The sequence below is a fragment of the Sorex fumeus genome, unplaced genomic scaffold (genome assembly GCF_029834395.1).
Source record: "Sorex fumeus unplaced genomic scaffold, SorFum_2.1 ptg000008l, whole genome shotgun sequence".
Classification (NCBI taxonomy): Eukaryota; Metazoa; Chordata; class Mammalia; order Eulipotyphla; family Soricidae; genus Sorex; species Sorex fumeus.
The window spans coordinates 45,756,507-45,774,607 of NW_026606065.1; the positions used below are offsets into that span (position 1 = coordinate 45,756,507).

The 18,101-nt window shown below is 36.8% G+C and overlaps 1 pseudogene; it reads left to right on the plus strand.

Moving 5' to 3' along the window:
- The window catches only part of LOC130019380 (craniofacial development protein 2-like), a 136,929-nt pseudogene extending 124,862 nt beyond the window's left edge, over window positions 1-12,067 (plus strand).
- Window positions 12,068-18,101: the final 6,034 nt, after the last annotated feature.

An 18,101-nucleotide genomic window follows, 5' to 3' on the forward strand; every position in this document is an offset into this window, starting at 1 on the left:
CAACAATATTAGATTTGGGCATAGCTTAGTGGAAAAATATCAGTTCAAATCTACATTTTTTGCTTAAATCAGTTCTACTTGTATTTATTTCCAAATCATGCACTCATATGGATTGGGGGATAATATCAGCTCATATACTAGACAAAGAGTCTACAAATCTCTTATTTCTATTAGTCACCTTCATTGTTTACCAATTCTCTTAATAATTCTATTTAGACTTTTGCACAACATAACAACTCAGTTCCATGAGAAAATAGTAAAACAGAAAAGAAAGGCAAGTAACTAGTTCTTAGCCATGGGACATATTATGCTCCATATTATGGAATCATATTTTTTATATTTAGTTACACAAAATAATCGCAATGTCCATCCATATTTCAAGGTACAAGGGCATTGATTTAAATCTTGGTGGGAAAACATTTCAACTGTTTTTCATCATTTTATTATATCATAGAAGATTATTTTGTGTAATAGTCCAAAACAGTAGCATTGAAGTTTTAAATATTTTACTACTTCACTTGTATTCAGAGTATTAGATTTTGTATAAATTAAAAATATAATAAACTTAATCTTTTTTATTGAGGGGGTATTAATTAACAGTACTCTTTACACTTAGGAGGGTACAACTTCAGAGTTCCAAATGCATATTACCACATCAGACTCCAGATGAGTCTCTCTTATTGTCCATTCTTCCCACTGTTTGGTAATCTCATTTCAGTAACCAGAGTTCATAAAATAGACAAAACCAAACAAAAAAAAATAAATATGTAGGAACAATTTATTTTTGTAGTTTTGACACATTTTTAAAGTTCCTTATAAGTATTTTCATGAATGGTTTCTAAGGGACACTTTGTATTGACTAATTTTCTAGGGTATTATTTAGAAGATGAGTACATTATTGGTGTTACAAAAGGACTCTGACAGGTTTTGGGGGATACTTTTCTATGTTATTACATACAGGATCACATTTTAAATCCTATAATGACTTTATTTCTTAGTCTCATGGGGCCTGTGGAAATATTGCTCTAAGAGCTAAAGTTTTATGTTGTTTTTAATTTAAATTTATTAATATTTTATTTCATTTTGTGTGAGCATATTATTTCCTCAGGTCAGGTATTAACTCTATCACAATTTCTTGATAGTTAGAAACCAATAAAGTTTAATAGGGGGAGCCTGAGGGAAAATACATTTTTAAATCAGGTGGTGGTATTTTAATATTCTAATAGCTTCCATCAATGTGACAATAAAATTAAATTTCAAAAGTTTTAATGAAAGAAATACATGATTTATTTTGCTGGATGTTCATGAATCCATAAAACAAACTGTTTAACATTGCTTTTCTTATAGAGTGTTTCTGAAAGTCTAGTTCTAGAAATGCTAATGAAATCCAATGCAATTTAGAGTAGAAATAAAAACTTTCAATTCATAAAAGATTTTTTCTTTCAGCTGTAAATCTAAAAGATCTTCATATATCTACATGAAGTAAATAACATACATTAAAAAATAAAATAATTCAGTGTGTGTCACTGAGGACTACTGATTCTAGTTTCACTCACTGGAAAAAAATGTTTCCTATTAGAATTCAAAATAAATTTAAAATTTTAGTGATTAAAAACTTGTTGGAAAGTCTAGAGGAACATTTGGGTTATTTTGATATGTTCATTTTGTTTTTAAATCTATATTTAAGAACTTCATTCTGAATAACTGGGAAATAATTTATTAGGGAACTATAATAAACACCATGCATAAAACCTTGAGGTGAATAATATTTTGCAATGTTCAGTCCTTGAACCTGTAAACTAAGTACAAAAACTGAGTCTGTTGTTTTATCTGCCCACATTATATGTAGGCAGTTTTTAATTATGGCAACATATGCTCTCATAATTTTGTTTTCTAGGCAGAGTTAAATACTGGTTATTGGTAGATAAGAACTTCTGTTTTTATTTTAGTTCAAATATTAGTATGTTTAACTCAATGCAATGCTAAGACAAATCAGTAGCCAGCAGTTTGAGGGTAATACGAAATAGATTTAAAACTTATCAATGTGTAATAAAGCAGAAGAAAAAGTATAGAATATTGCATCTTAAAAGTAATTTTCTCATATAATAGCACAGCTTTGCTTTAATGCCCCCTTGATTCTAGAGTCACTAATAAATCTTTCATTGCCTTGATTTTTATTATTGCAGCTGTTTTATTCATCTGTATTTGAGTATTTTTATTACTGTTGTCCCACCCCAAACTATCCAGCAGAAGATTTTTGTTTTTCCGTTTGGCCATGAAATATGGACAATAGCTGCCATGAATGAGCAAGCAGTGGAAGTTATGGTAATATAAAAGGAGGAAAATTTTGCTTCTTAATCTCTAGAAGTCCACAGAATTAAAAGTTACGGAGTGTGAATAATGAAAACAGACACTACCTAGAAACATAAGAACATTTTATCAACACATTGGCTAATTTTTGAAACTCTTTCTTTCACATGTTATAAATAAAGGGTATTAATAGCACCTGAAAGGAACAAAACATAATAGTAACAACAAATTAAGAATTATTGGGGCTTATTGTCCTAATCATGCATTAACATAAGAAAGGTATAATAAACAGATATAAAATGAAAGGGCTTTTATTTCATCTATTATTCATAGTAAAATTCTATAAGTGCTTTTTAAAAAGTGCATTTTTAGACATAAATCCAAATGACTATTTGTCCTTTGGCATCTCTAAGGGTAAGTAAATATATTTTCCCTCATTTTTACCAGCATAATAAATGTTCCCAGCCCACCCTCAGCATTGTTCTAAATCTGAAAGCCTGGAGAGACAATAAACATGAGTTAGGCAACAAATCTTAAACAGTGTCTAAAGTGAATGCTGAGACTAATAAGTATAAAATCAAACAAAGGGAAGGCATATGGAATTTTACATTGAATTCACACCTCAGAGAAATCTGTGAAACTTGTCAACTTTTATTACTATGTCTCATCCTTTCTTGCAGAAAATGTTTCTACTAATCCATCTAGGATATAAAATTGATGCATCAATTGAGAAATATAATCATACTTTTTAATATTGTTGGCATAAGGAAAGCTGGCTAAAATAAAGTATACACTTTAACATTTCCACCAGAAACTATTAATCTTAAATAAATCCTATCACTGTCTTCCTAAGGAAAGGAACAAACAACTCTACCATTATTTTTTTAAAACAAATCCTTAATTTTTTTGAGGTATGAAATATACTGGTATAATAAAATGACTAACTCTTCTCATAATTCCTTTCTCTTTCCCTTCAAAACATAGAGTCTTTCAAAGTAAGTTGATAGATTTTAAGACTAGACTAAGGCTTGAAGTTTGGAGAATGTGATAACCTCTGAAAGAAAATATTTCAATAAGTGATTTTATTAAATTTATTTAAATTAATCAAAACCCCTCTTGAGTACCTTTTTATTGATAAGAGTGCATCCATAGCTGGATAATATTGTTGATTGGTGACTTTAAGATGTACCCCTTAATTACTTACTTTTCTTAAGACAGTACTAAACTTGCCATACTAATGTTTCTCTCTTTTTTCTGCACATAAAGTATACGTATATTGTACATTTCTCAACTAAACATGCCCATACAATTCTCTCATAATTATGAATGAGTTTCCTAAAAAAGCATTGAGTATGTAAATTTATTTAGTCATCTTAACACTGCAAGACAAAAAATTAGGAATATTTTCAAAATACTTATGAGATCATCAATATACATCAAGCAATTTTTCTTTTAGGCATCTATCCAAAGAAAACACACAAAAAATCCATTTGATATATATGCTTATTTAACTATCTACAATACTTAAAATATGGAAATAAACCAAATCACCTATGACAGTCATGCAGTATGGTGGGAGGAAGCAGAGATAGTACGGAGGGTCAAGTACTTACTTTAAACACAGTCTATTAGGGCTCATCCATGGCACCCTATATCATCCCCCAAGCACTCCTAGGAGAGATCGCTGAGTGAAAGGCAATGAATAAGCCCTGAAAACAACCGTTTGGCCCACCCTCTTCACTCCCATAAAAAAAAAGAAAGAAAGAAAATACAGTCTATATGCACAATGATATATTACTCACATATGAAAAAAGATAATTTACTATTCAAAACAAAATTGATTGAGTTATAGCACATCATGATGTAGAAAACTGACAAATATTGAATGATCATATCTAAGTTGAAAACAAAAAGAAAGAGTTGACAAAGCTGAATGAAAAGAAATCCTTGAACTCTGACAACAGTGTTTGGTCTTCAGACTAATAGGGAAAATAAAGTAGAGAGGCATTCTAATGCACAATATTGGCATGGTATTGATTTGTTGGTGTTGCATATATAATGTAAATATTGGGGTGGATGATTTGGACAAATATGGCAGTACTGGGTCTGAACACCATGATTACTCTTGGTGGCGTTTATGAAACCCAATATGGCTCTTAAGAAAATAAACAGATACCTAAGATTCTTGGGCTAGAGGATTAGCACAGCAGGTTGGGCATTTGCGTTACACATGGCTGACCTGGCCAACCTGAGTTCGATTCCTCCACCCCTCTCTGAGAGCCCCACAAGCTACCGAGAGTATCTCGCACATATGGCAAAGCCTGGCAAGCTACCTGTGATGTATTTGATATGCCAAAAACAGTAACAAGTCTCACAATTGAGACGTTACTGGACCCACTCAAGTAAATCGATGAACAACGGGAGGACAGTGCTACAGTGCTACCTAAGATCCTTAGATTTGTTAATCAATATATGCATAAATTTTGAAATAAGCAATATATGCATAAAATTTTTATGAAAAGGGAGAGGGACATTTACACTCTCTACAGTCACTCTCACTACAAAAATATTAAAACATGAATAGTTAAAATTTATAAAATATTCATCACTGTCATCACTGTCATCCCATTGTTTGTTGACTTACTTAAGTGGGTGCCAGCAACGACTCTATACCTTCCAGTGCTGAAATTTAAGCAGCCTCTTCTTACTTGTCTTTTCTAAACGATTGGAAGGCCTTTCAGGGTCAGGGGAATGAAACCTGTTGTTGTTACTTGTAAAAAATTTTTGAGGGAGGCCAGGGTGTGACCAATGGCTCTCCCTCTAGCTACCTGTGTTTGGAGTGGGTCAGGGCCACTACCGCAGCCAGGGCGGCCCAGGCCATAGAGCAGACAGCAGAGGAAATGAGGGCCAAGCTGGTGGATTGATCAGTTGCCGTTTATTCCATTGTTCCCACGCACCTGCCCTAATCTCCCTGAGCCTCCCATTCTAGTCTCCACTACTGCTCCTCATTCCCGATTCCTGTCTCTCCCACTCATCTCTTCATGCTCCATCTTGCAGCCTGGGCTCTCTCTCTCTCTCTCTCTCTCTCTCTCTCTCTCTCTCTCTCTCTCTCTCTCTCTCTCTCTCTCTCTCTCTCCGTGTGCCTGCTCCTGTTTTCCTCTACATTCTTCTCTCTCTGTGCCCCATACTAGCCTCTCCGTGGTGATCTTGCTGCCCTGCTCTCTCCTCTCTTCAGGTCTCTTGCCTCCCCAACTCCCCAGCACTCTAGGTTGACACTGCATTCATTCAAGTAACAAAATCAACATAAGAAGCCCTTCCTGAGGACCCACCTAAAAGGTATTCTAAAGTCCTTCCTGACTGCCCAAGGGCAAAATACCTCCTAAGGTGTTTTTCTCTTTTCCTAGGTCCAATAACTATCAACATATCAATACTAGCCATTTTTGTATGGACACAGTAAGAGATAACATTGAGGTTTATATGGCAGCTCTCCTGGGAAAATCTTGATGCAGACTCAGACTATAGTGCTCAGGCCAGATTAATCATTCCTAACCCTAGCAGGGTACAAATCTAGTTATTACTTTTTGGATCATGACAGCATTTGTCCATGCCCAATCTCTTAACTTATAGTTAGGCATTATGGCACTTTGGCCAGGCCCATCTTGATGCCAGGGCAGCAAATAGCTTACTGCTTGCCCTGGTTTCATCCACTTCCTTGTCGGGACCCTGCTTTTGGGGTCAGTAGGACGAAAGGTTAGCTGGAGGCTTAGGTGAAAGAACAGAGGCCCAGGAGGGAAATACCACTGAGAGTCACATTACAAAAGCATGTCTTCTTGTGTCCATACAGAAAGGACATTTCTGAATAAACTATGCAAAGAACTTAGGGAGAAGTTAAAAACTATTTAAAAGTCAACAGAGCTCAAAGAAAAAAGTTACAGATTAACACAGAGGAATGGGAGCACCATGATGGGAGCAACCCAATTAACCTAAACTACCTGATGCTATGCAGGAAGGACAAAACAGTGTTATCCTACAGTTACTGGTTTCAGCATATTAATTACGCCACAGGGAGCTTGCCAGGCTCTCCGAGAGGCATATATTTATATATTTCTATGATTTGTTGCCTACTGGCTGAACCCCATCAAATATGGTGTGGTAATTATGGAAAACGGGTAGAAAGTGTCTTATAATGTGTCATGTGACCACTCTGGAAAGTGGCCTTGAGCATGGTGGCGGTTGGGTAGTGAAGGTCGGCTGCTGGTGCTGGGTCCCTTGGAGCAGGGAGGGTTCTCACCCGCCCCACTCTGGGGTGCCTGAGTGAAAACAGACTGGCGTGGCTGTTTATAATATTTATAAAATATTGCAGGAGTTAATGTCAAGTTATAATTTCACAGCTAGACAAATCATGAAATGAGTAAGAAAGAATTAAGAAACGAGCCTTGGTTATAGCTAAATACTTGACAACTAATGTGTTTCTAGAGAAAATATTCTTTTAAATAAATGGTTGTGACTCAATTGAATAAATGCTAAAATAATTTATTGTATAATTACAACCATTCAGCTTTCAAATGGTAAATCCAGGAAGATTGCTCAAGCATATTTTTACTAGATAGATATAAAAATTGAATAAATAAACATATCAAAGAATTAACAATATAAGTATAATGGATTATGTCTTACTCTATTATCGTATACACCAATCATAAAACTCTAATCTAAGGAGGAAATCAAAATTTAAACTTGGCATTGAGAACTTGAATTCTATCATTAATAGAATGAAAACACTATCAGAGGCAAAATCAGAGTTAAATCAGAGTTTAAAGTTGTTTGCAACAATATTGTATCAATCCAATTGAAAAGAAAATGGCAAGAAACTAATAAAAGAGTATCACAATATTCAATTTATCATCTTATTAATAATAAGTCATTTGGGCTGGAGCGATAGCACAGCAGTAGGGCGTTTGCCTTGCACGCAGCCAACATGGCCGACCCGAGTTCGATTCCTTCGCCCCTCTCAGAGAGCCCGGCAAGCTACCGAGAGTATCTCGCCCACACGGCAGAGCCCGGCGAGCTCCCCGTGACGTATTCGATATGCCAAACACAGTAACAACAAAGTCTCCAATGGAGACGTTATTGGGCCCGCTCGAGCAAATCGATGATCAACGGGAGGGCCTTTACTTTACTTTACCTTTGCAAGTTGAATCCAAAATGAGTCCCATAAGATTATCAGAAGAATACCTAAAACATTATTGATGTTCTATGCAAGTGAGAAAATGCAACAACTGTCATTCACAAAGTTGACTTTGGGAATGTTCAATTTAAAATATTAACAAAGTTTCTCCCTTATCTTTTTATCATCAATGTTTAGTGTTAATGATAGTTTATTATTTTTAATTCCAATAAATGAATTCTCCTTAACTTTAGAAACATAAATTTCTAAATTTGAAAAAAATAATAGGCAATTCTAGCTATTCTCTTTTGTTCTGAAAAAAATAATGTACAGGAAAATATAAAACATGAAAATAAAGCACTAACAAATTTGCAGGCTATCGAATGTAGCCTGCCCACAGGGCAGAGTCTGGCAAACTCCCCGTGGTGTACCAAATATGCCAAATACCAGTAACAATGATGGGTCTCATTCTCCTAAAGAGCCGTGAATATAATCTCAGGGCTAGGATGAAAGAGACGTTACTGGGGCCTGCTCGAGGCAATCGACGATTAACAGGATGATGAAATGAAAAATGAAATGAACATGTTTTTCTAATATTATGTAGCACTATTATTCAGTTAATATATTTTATTGGGTATCATTAGTTAATACATTTGCTGTGCTTCAGAAGAACTTTAATCATTAGGTATACAGACACAATCTTTAAAACTCAATTAATACAGGTATAAAATAATTCTCTGAAATACAGCCGCAGGACTACTCTCTCAATTGTATGAAAAATATCTCCCAAAAGGTATGCATTTAATCTAATTAGCCTAGATTTTATAAGAATTCAATAGACATATAATGTTTTAGAAAGCTTTGAATTATTTTTCTCTACTCCTTATAAATATTTCTTACAGACAAGAACAAAACAAACACCTAATTTCCTTTAATTTATTAATACAATAACCACATCATCATTACCTTCCTTATTTATAGAACTTCAATGTTTTGAAGATGAGTCTATCAAGGAAAACTAAAAAGAAATATTACATTGTGTCTAAATCTCTTTTACCAGGAGTTCACATAATACTAAGGAACTCTGGTTCATATATTAGAGTTATTTAGAGTTGCTAAATATTTAAAAAGTTAACTTTAAAAGTGAGCTATTTCAAATGATCTCATTTGAAATACTAGAATGATACAAATGATATCAATTTCCCATTCACAGATAATAATAGTGATCCATTAAGTGAAATGCATAAAGTACAAAAATGCCCATTTAATATTTTTTTGTTAACAAACACATCAACTAGCTAAATGATCAGATTAGCACTTACTGAAATAGCTTACATTAATTATTTTGAAATCTATATAACAAAGATAGTAATGTGGCACTTTGCTTTTCAATTTTTGTTTGCTTTTGTTGTTTTGTTTTTGGATAACAAAGGGCATTGTTTGGAACTCACTCTTTTCTTTGCATTTAAGTATCAGTCTTGGTGAGGCTCAGAAACTCTACATGTGCCAGAGATAGAACATGGGTTAGTCATGTAGCTTACCTATTGTGATATCTTTCTCTCCCTGTGACACTTTGCTTTTTAAATCAGATTTAAACTAATTAAATGCAAATTGAAAAATAATGAAGAAAACCTGGCATAAAAAACTATAAATAAAATGGTAATATCCATAGTGTAGCTTTATTTCTCTTATCACTGAATTTAATTGTATTAACAATTTTATTTTTATAAAAATAAATCTGTATCTATATTTTAATGTGCTTTCAAAGAAACTAATTTTGCTTTATTATTTGGAGCGATAGCACAGCGGGTAGGGCGTTCGCCTTACACGCGGCCAACTATGGCCGACCCGAGTTCGATTCCTCCGCCCCTCTCGGAGAGCCCAGCAAGCTACCGAGAGTATTCGATATGCCAGACACAGTAACAACAAAGTCTCCAATGGAGACGTTACTGGGCCCGCTCGAGCAAATCGACGATCAACGGGAGGGCCTTTACCTTTACCTATTTGGACATGAGAACCTAATATTTCACTTAACATTTAGCTATATTCCATATTGGCAAACATACTCCAAAATAATATATAATGTTTTTTAAACTTTGAAAAAGAAAATTTTTTATTCATGTAATATAGCAGACTGGTGCTTAGGCTAGCCATATGAATCAAATGTCCCACTTTTACTTATTTTTATTTGGGGGTTTTCCTAAGCACACTTTGGTTGACCCAGAGGCCACACCCTGCAATACTGAGCCAGATGAGTGGAAGTTTTCAAGTCTGAGTTTAAGAATTGAAGCTGTTCCTCTGGCTGGCACCAGATAATCTCGTCATTGGCCACCATCCAGATCGCATGTACCTCTCTTTAGGAATGGAACATAACATGGTACTTGCTATAACCATGCTGCCAGACCCCACGCGAAGTTGTTTCACTCGGGGCACCCCAGTGTGGGGCAGGTGAGACTTCTCCAGACCCCGATGGACCCAGCCCCGGCAACCAAAAATCTCCAGAACTCAACTGCCTCCAAGCTCACAGCCTCTCTCCACACATTTGTCCCGAGCTTCATCCACGATTGAACCTATTCCTGGACACTTCATACCACACATCCTACCCATAATCCAAGAATACCGCAGCACCACATTTGATGGGGATCAAAGTAGGAGACAACCAGTCTTAGAGGGAAATATCTGATATACAATCACAAATCACAAATCACAAATAATCCTGTTAGTCGTCGATTGCCTCGAGCAGGCCCCTGTAACGTCTCCTTCATCCTAGCCCTGAGATTATAATCAAGGCTCTTTAGGAGAAAGAGACCCATCATTGTTACTGGTATTTGGCATATTGGGTATGCCACAAGGAGTTTGCCAGACTCTGCCGTGTGGGCAGGCTACATTCGGTAGCCTGCCAGTTTGTCCAAAGTAGGAATGAGATAATAAGATGTCATAATAAAATGTCGTGCGGCCGCATTTGCGGCCACGCGGTTCCAAGATCTGGTTTTTATAGTCTCTGAGTCTTGGCTGCTCCAAGCTTGGTAGGCTTGGAGATCTCGGCCCCGGAACCCGCGTGACTTTGTCCCTCTGCCAGTACCTTCATGTGTGCGGAGAGTAGTCTCAGCATGGTGGTGGCTGGTCCTCGAGGTCTTTGGCTGCCAGAGCCCTGGTCAGGGCGGGGAGGAAAGCTCAACCCGCTCCCCTCTAAGGTGTCCCGGTGAGCGAGGACAGTGAGCGCGGGGGCAGAAGACTACACTCTTCTCTTCCGAGATCTGGTTTTTATAGTCTCTGAGTCTTGGCCGCTGATGGGATTACACCGCGCCAGGGGGCCAGTTGGTGGGTGTGACCCCTACTGGAATTTGGAGGATCTGGGTGGAAGATGCTTGGCCCAAATCCGGGTAGGCTTGGAGATCTCGGCCCCGGAACCCGCGTGACTTTGTCCCTCTTCCAGTACCTTCATGTGTGCAGAGAGTGGTCTCAGCATGGTGGTGGCTGGTCCTGGAGGTCTTTGGCTGCCGGAGCCCTGGTCAGGGCCGGGAGGAAAGCTCGACCTGCTCCCTTCCAAGGGGATATACATATAATATATATAATATATATTATATGTATATACCTCATGGGGTCTTATGATGGAGACGTTACTGGGCCCGCTCAAGCAAATCGATGAACAATGGGAAGATCGTGTTGTTTCACTAATAAAAAAAAATACATTGACACGTGCAAGAGTGATTTATCATGAATTTTAGACTGCTGTATTGAGTTGTGACCATAGCCAAACTCTCATTTATTAACAAACAAAAGTAGTAACGACTTTTCCAGAGTAAATAAGTAGAACCCTCCCCTCCCTGGCCTTCATGAGTGAATGGTGGAGTGAGCAAAATCCCATGCTTCCATTGTAGGGGAAATTAAAAATGAAATATTCCCAGATAGTGATGGTTCTCTCAATGAAACGACCATCTCCGAATGCAACAGTTATGTGTACCTAGGTCGAGAGGTCAACATGACAAATGACCTGGCACCCGAGCTGCGCAGGAGGAAGAGAGCGGCTTGGAACGCCTTCAAGAACGTCGAAGAAATAGCTAAGAGGACGAAGAACCTCCAGCTCCAGGCACATCTCTTTGATTCCACTGTTCTTCCTGCATTAACATATGCCTCAGAGACCTGGGCCCTACGCAAACAAGATGAGAACGCTATTCAGGTCTCCCAAAGAAGAATAGAAAGAGCTATGCTTGGAATATCATGTTTCACTCAAATGAGAGAACGAATCCGGAGGAGTTCTGACATCCGTCGACGATCAAGGATCAGGGACGCTGTCTCATTTGCCAAGGTGTCGAAAATCAGATGGGCTGGTCACGTAATGAGATTTAAAGACGACCGTTGGACTAGAGCTGTTACTGATTGGATTCCACGTGATGTCAAAAGACCGCGTGGCCGCCCACCTACCAGATGGTCAGACTTCTTCGTTAAGATCATGAACGATCGGTTTGAGGCCCTTCATGTTCCCGGAGCGAACAGATGCCATTGGGCTACACTAGCACGCACAGGGACAAATGGAGACGTTACTGGCGCCCGCTCGAGCAAATCGACGACTAACGGGAAGTTAAGTGATTAAGTGATTAAGTGATGGTTCAGAAGACACTACTTTTATAACTCGATAAGATTTTTTTGAATATTTTTTAAAAAATTTTATTTATTTGTTTACTTATTTTTATTAGTGACACGTTATGAGGTACAGTTGTAGACTTACAAATTTTTGTGCTTGGGTTTCAATTATACAATGATCAAATACCCATCCCTCCATCAGTACCAATTTCCCACCACAACGGATCCCAGTATCCCTCCCACCCCTCATCCCCCCATCCCACCTTGCCTCTGTGGCAGGACAGTCCCTTTTGATCTCTCTCTCTTACTGGGTGTTGTGGCTTGCAAAATAGGCAATGGGTGACAATCATGTTTCGTCTATAGTCTACCTTCAGCATGCTTCTCCCATCCTGGGAGGATCCTCCCAACACCCTTTATTTGGTGTTCCCTTCTCTAGCTGAGCTCCCTTTTCCCCTAGCATGTGTGTTTGGCATCCAAGCTATGGAGTAAACTTCCTTGTACTAATCTCGGCCATTCTTGGGTGTTGGTCTCCTATTTTGTTACTTTATGTTCCCCAGATGAATGAAATCTTTCTATGTCTATCCCTTTCGATAAGATTTTTAAAGCATATGCTTGGCTACCAGGTATCAGATGCATATGTGAAATGGAAGAAATCTATGTGTCTACTTTCCCAGAAAATAAAGAAAGCCACAAAGAACCTTAGAATCTGTAGCAGTTACACTAAGGATCTTCCTTCGTTAAAATGATTCTCAGTTGCATGGGTTTGTAAGCTTTAGAAGTAAGAATCGTTGACCTCAAATAAAATGCTTATTTGTTATTTAATAAGTCCTGTTATTAACAACGATCACGATCATGACCATCCTGTTGTTCGTCGATTGCCTCGAGCAGGGCCCAGTAATGTCTCCTTCATCCTAGCCCTGAGATTTTTTAAAGAGTACTATATTCAAGGCTCTTTCGGGTTAGAAGAATGAGACCCATCATTGTTACTGGTATTTGGCACATTGGGTACTCCATGGGGAGTTTGCCAGACTCTGCCATGTGGGCAGGTTACATTCGGTAGCTTGCCAGTTTGTCCAAAGTAAGAATGACATAATAAGATGTTGCGCGGCCGCAAATGCAGCCACGCGCTTCCGGGAGCTGGGTTTTATAGTCTCTGAGTCTTGGTCGTTGATGGAATTACACGGCGCCAGATGGCCAGTTGGTGGGTGTGACACCTGCCTACTGTAATTTGGAGGATCTGGGTGGATGATGCTCAGCCCCGATCCGAGCAGGCTTGGAGATCTCAGCCTCGAGACCCGCATGCCTTTGTTTCTCTGTCGGTAACCTTCATGCGTGTGGACAGTGGTCTCAGCATGGTGGTGACTGGTTCTGGAGGTCTTCGGCTGCCGGAGCCCTGGTTGGGGCGGGGAGGGAAACTCAACCCGCTCCCCTCCAAGGGGCCCCTGTGAGGACAGCCAGGCGCGAGGGCAGGAGACTCTGCGCTGTTCTCTTCCAGGAGCTGGGTTTTATAGTCTCTGAGTCTTGGCCGTTGATGGGATTACATGGCACCAGGGGGCCAGTAGGTGGGTGTGACCCCTGCCTAATAACAAAATTGTTTTGTTAATAACAAAACTGTTACTAACAACAGTTTTGTTTAAAAAAACAACAGTTTTTTTTAAAATTCTTTCTATTTGTACTCCATTACTATTATGTACTATTCCACTTCAAAATTTTTTTAATAGACTGATTATTTTAACCCTAGTATTTTGGATAAAGTCTGAATAAAATACAAAATCTGTCACACAGAATATTAAATATCTGACTATAAACTTTATGCTTTACTTCAGAAATGAAAACCGCAGGATGAATAAATATGTCTTAAATAACAGATATTTAATTTTCTTAACTTCATGAACACAGTCATTTTTACTAAAATTATATTTTCTCTTTCCCTGCCATATAACATCAGCAGTTTATTTAATGTGTACTTATCCCAAGAACCACTGGTGGCTAGAAACTGACATTTTAGGACCACACTTACTGAATCTAGTCTTTCAGGCGCTCACATAATTTTGTGACCCTCACTGCGCACAATTCAGTCTATTAAATGGAACGGAATAAATCCACAGAGTGCCTGCACTTGAACAAAGACCTGTGTCATATCTACTACAAATTGTCCAACCTTCATCTGGAATGCTTTTCTGTGGAAAGAATGGATAAAGGACTAATCCTATCTCTGTTGAGCCAGGGTTTTATCCATTTCTTCTTTCAGAATAAATGCTCCTTTCTATATGACATTGATTAATTTCTCTCAAGCAGTACATATTGGACCAGTCTTGCATAACACTGGAACAATGGGAACTCATGTACATTTCTTGTGGGAATATAGATGAGAAAAGCAACTTCTGGTAGGATTTTTTTCTATAACTAGAAATACTGATGCTATGAGTACAGTCAGATGATTCCCTAGTTCTTTGCTGGAGAAAAATGATTCAGAGTCACAAAATGAAATCATTCGCAGTATGTTTTGTAATTTCAAAACATTAAATATATCTAAAGTAATTTGAAAATTTGATTCAATACAAATTCTGAAGTATAGTCATACAAATGTGAAACAAATAGAACATAAATTTGTTACATAAATTCTAATACATTTTTATATTTCAAACATAAACAAAAATTTATAAATTGTCCTGGCATTTACAGTGGAAATATACAGACTAATGTATATAATATCTAGCATACGTCTTATTGTATGTGACATTTTTGGAAAATGTAAAATTACATATTTTTATCTAAAGTAAAAGAATGAAAATGGACTATGATTTAAAATTCTAATAATGAACCATTTATGATTTCCCTTTGTTTCCTGTTTATCAGCAATATTTCCTTCATATGATATATGAAAAAGAACCAGATGAATGAATGAAGTAAGACAAATTGAAACTTTGGGCTACAACAACAAATTAGTTATTATCAGAAGGGATGGGGAAGAGGAAATATGTGAATCGTTCAAATGGTTTGACTGTAATGCAGATTATAGCATTCAACTTCTGGTAAACATTTTAATGTAATATAGAGAGATTTTGTTTTCAATTATGGTATGACAAAAACACATATAATGTTAAAGTTTCAAGATACATAAAAAGCACCTGAGTCCCTTTATATACTGCTATGTTTCATTCTGACCTCTGCTCATTTATTTTTCTATCACTTTACTTATACAGTCGGTCTTCTTGTTTATCTTGATACATATGTTCTGTCACTTTGTTATTGTCTCTTTTCTTTAATAAATAGCCACATGATAACGTTCATCTCATACTAGCAATCTAGTATAATTTACTTCTCAAACTCCTTAAATTTATCACCTGTTCAAACTGTATTTTTACGTACTAGGAACTAAATACATAGACACATTTGTGAGCAATATGTCATCATCCATTTCTCATTAAAGGTCAGAACTTGGAAGATGAATTAAAATAGTTGGTATCAGTAACCTAGTATCATCAAATTGTCCTATATGTGTGATAAATGGGTTAATCACTGGTTAAACTTTAGATGATATTTAAACAAACCTATTGAATTTAGTTTATACAATAGTTTATTCCAAAATTTTATTTTTCCTAGGTTTCAAATTTCTGCACAAGAATTATTAGTAACAGTTAGAACTTTACCTCTTTCATTTTTTATTCATTTATCAGGATTCTCTGTCTCTGTTCTCTGTCTTTTCTCTCTGTCTCTGTATGTGTCTCTATGTCTCTGTGTCTCTATGTCTCTGTGCCTCTGCCTGTGTCTCTGTCTGAGTCTCTGTCTCTGTTTCTATCTCTGTCTCTTTTTGTCTCTGTCTGTCTGTCTGTCTGTCTGTCTCTCTCTCTCTCTCTCTCTCTCTCTCTCTCAGATCTCCTCTGATTTTGTTTTTTTGCTTTTGTTTCTAGACTTCAACCAGCATTGCTCAGGGTTTGCTGCTAGCTCTGAATGAAGGATCTCTCCTGGCAATATTTAGGGGTTCATTTGGGGTGCCAGCTAGTAAACTTGTGTCTCTCAAGTGAACAGCAAGTGTGCTGCTGGCTGTAATCTAATCCCAGAATTTTGTCTCCTCCTTGGTGTGTCTAGTGAGAAGTTAATTGATTTTATAGAATAAGTTCTTGATATTGTTGATCTTCTGTATAATCTTTAAAAAAAATTCTATGTGCCTTTTCATTTTGGTTTTCATGTTTACTTGGTTTCTATTTTATTTATTTCCACTCTATTCTGTATTATATCCTTCTAACTGCTGACCTTTGCTTGTCCTTCCTCTTTAGTTCCTTCAGGTATAATGTTTAGTTGTTCCTTTGAGACTGCTATATTAGTGTGACTCTATTGCAATGAACTTCTCTCTTAACACCACTATTACTATCTCCCTTAGAATATATTTGCTTTTTTCTTTTGTTGTTGTTCTTATTCAAGTAATTTTTTCTTCTAGGCTGCTTCTTATTTAATCAAGAATTATTTACAATTATATTGGTTAGTTTATACTAACTTAAGGAAGAACTGTTTTATTTTTGTTGCTTATTTCTAGTCATAGATTAAAAATGCAATGTGATTTTAAGTATTTATGTATTGATTTTGTGTATTTCTAAATAATTTTTGATATACACACTTTCTATCTATTCTCAAAAGGAACACATATTTATTGTTTGAGGATTTGAATTTCTTCAGATAGCTATTAAATTCACTTATTTTAATGATTATGTTTTATTTATTTATTTATTTATTTTCGCTTTTTGGGTCACACCCAGCATGCACAGGGGTTACTCCTTGTTCATGACCTCAGAAATTACTCCTGGTGGTGCTCAGGGGACCATATGGGATGCTGGGAATTGAACCCGGGTCAGCCACAAGCAAGGCAAATGCCCTACCCACTGTGCTATTGCTCCAGCCCCTAATGCTTATGTTTTAATGCCACCATCTTCTCATTAATTTCTTTCTTGATGCTGTGTTGAAATACCTTAAATTATTTTCTTATTGTCAATATTTCTTTTAGATCTATCACAATTTGTTTTGTGGACATAGGATGGACCAGAGTTTACTAGAGTCCATCCATGCTATGCACAGGTTAACAGCCTTCATCTCTAGCCTAGTCTCCTGAGCATGGTCGGATTTTGTGATTTAGGGTCCTGCTCCAATAATTTACAACATTGTTTTGATTATTTGAAATCCACTCTGTTAGGTATATATAATGTGTGTGTTTGTGTGAATGTGTACACTGATGCCCATTGGAGGACTGACACCTTAACCAGTATGTAATAACCATATTTTCCTTCTATCACTTTTTTTTAGCTGAAATGTCTTTTAGTAGATGTGAGATAGCAGACTTTGCCCTTTTCTCCATTTTATTGTCTTTGCTTCACTTTTTTTACACTGAGTCCCTGTTTTTATTTGTATCTATTGTGAGACTCCACTATATAGATGGACTCTCTTTTTTTCACTCATCTACCTGCTCAGCACCATATGGTGACTTGCAACTGTACAGCTTTGGGTTGATATTGATATATGGGTTTTACTTACTGCCATAAATCTTTTGTTTTCTGGTTATGTTTATATGAATATTACTTTCTTCTTTTTGATTATATCTGCCTTTGTATGTGAATAGTGTTTTCTATTGCTTCTCTCCAACTATTCATGCTTTTATTCTAAATATCTCTGCTACAACTTTCTGTGTTTCTGGTGCACGGGAGTTATATAAACAAACAATGCATAACATTACAGAGATCTTTTAATCATCAATTCACCTAATTTTGTTCCATGCTGCCAAAATGCTACCTAAACAATATTTTTTTCCAAAGTAACTCAAGTGTGTGTGTGTGTGTGTGTGTGTGTGTGATGCAGTTAATTTCTTGTTGTACTTTACTAAAGAGTTTTATTTGCCAGTACTTATTCTAACATTTTCCAGAAGTCCTCAAGATTTTTGATTTCAGAAATTTTGTATTAACTTGTTCTTCTCTGAAATGGAACTTGGTAAGAAATATAGCGATCACTTGCTGTAGGGGTAGTAATTCGTTTTTATGTATATTAGAACTGA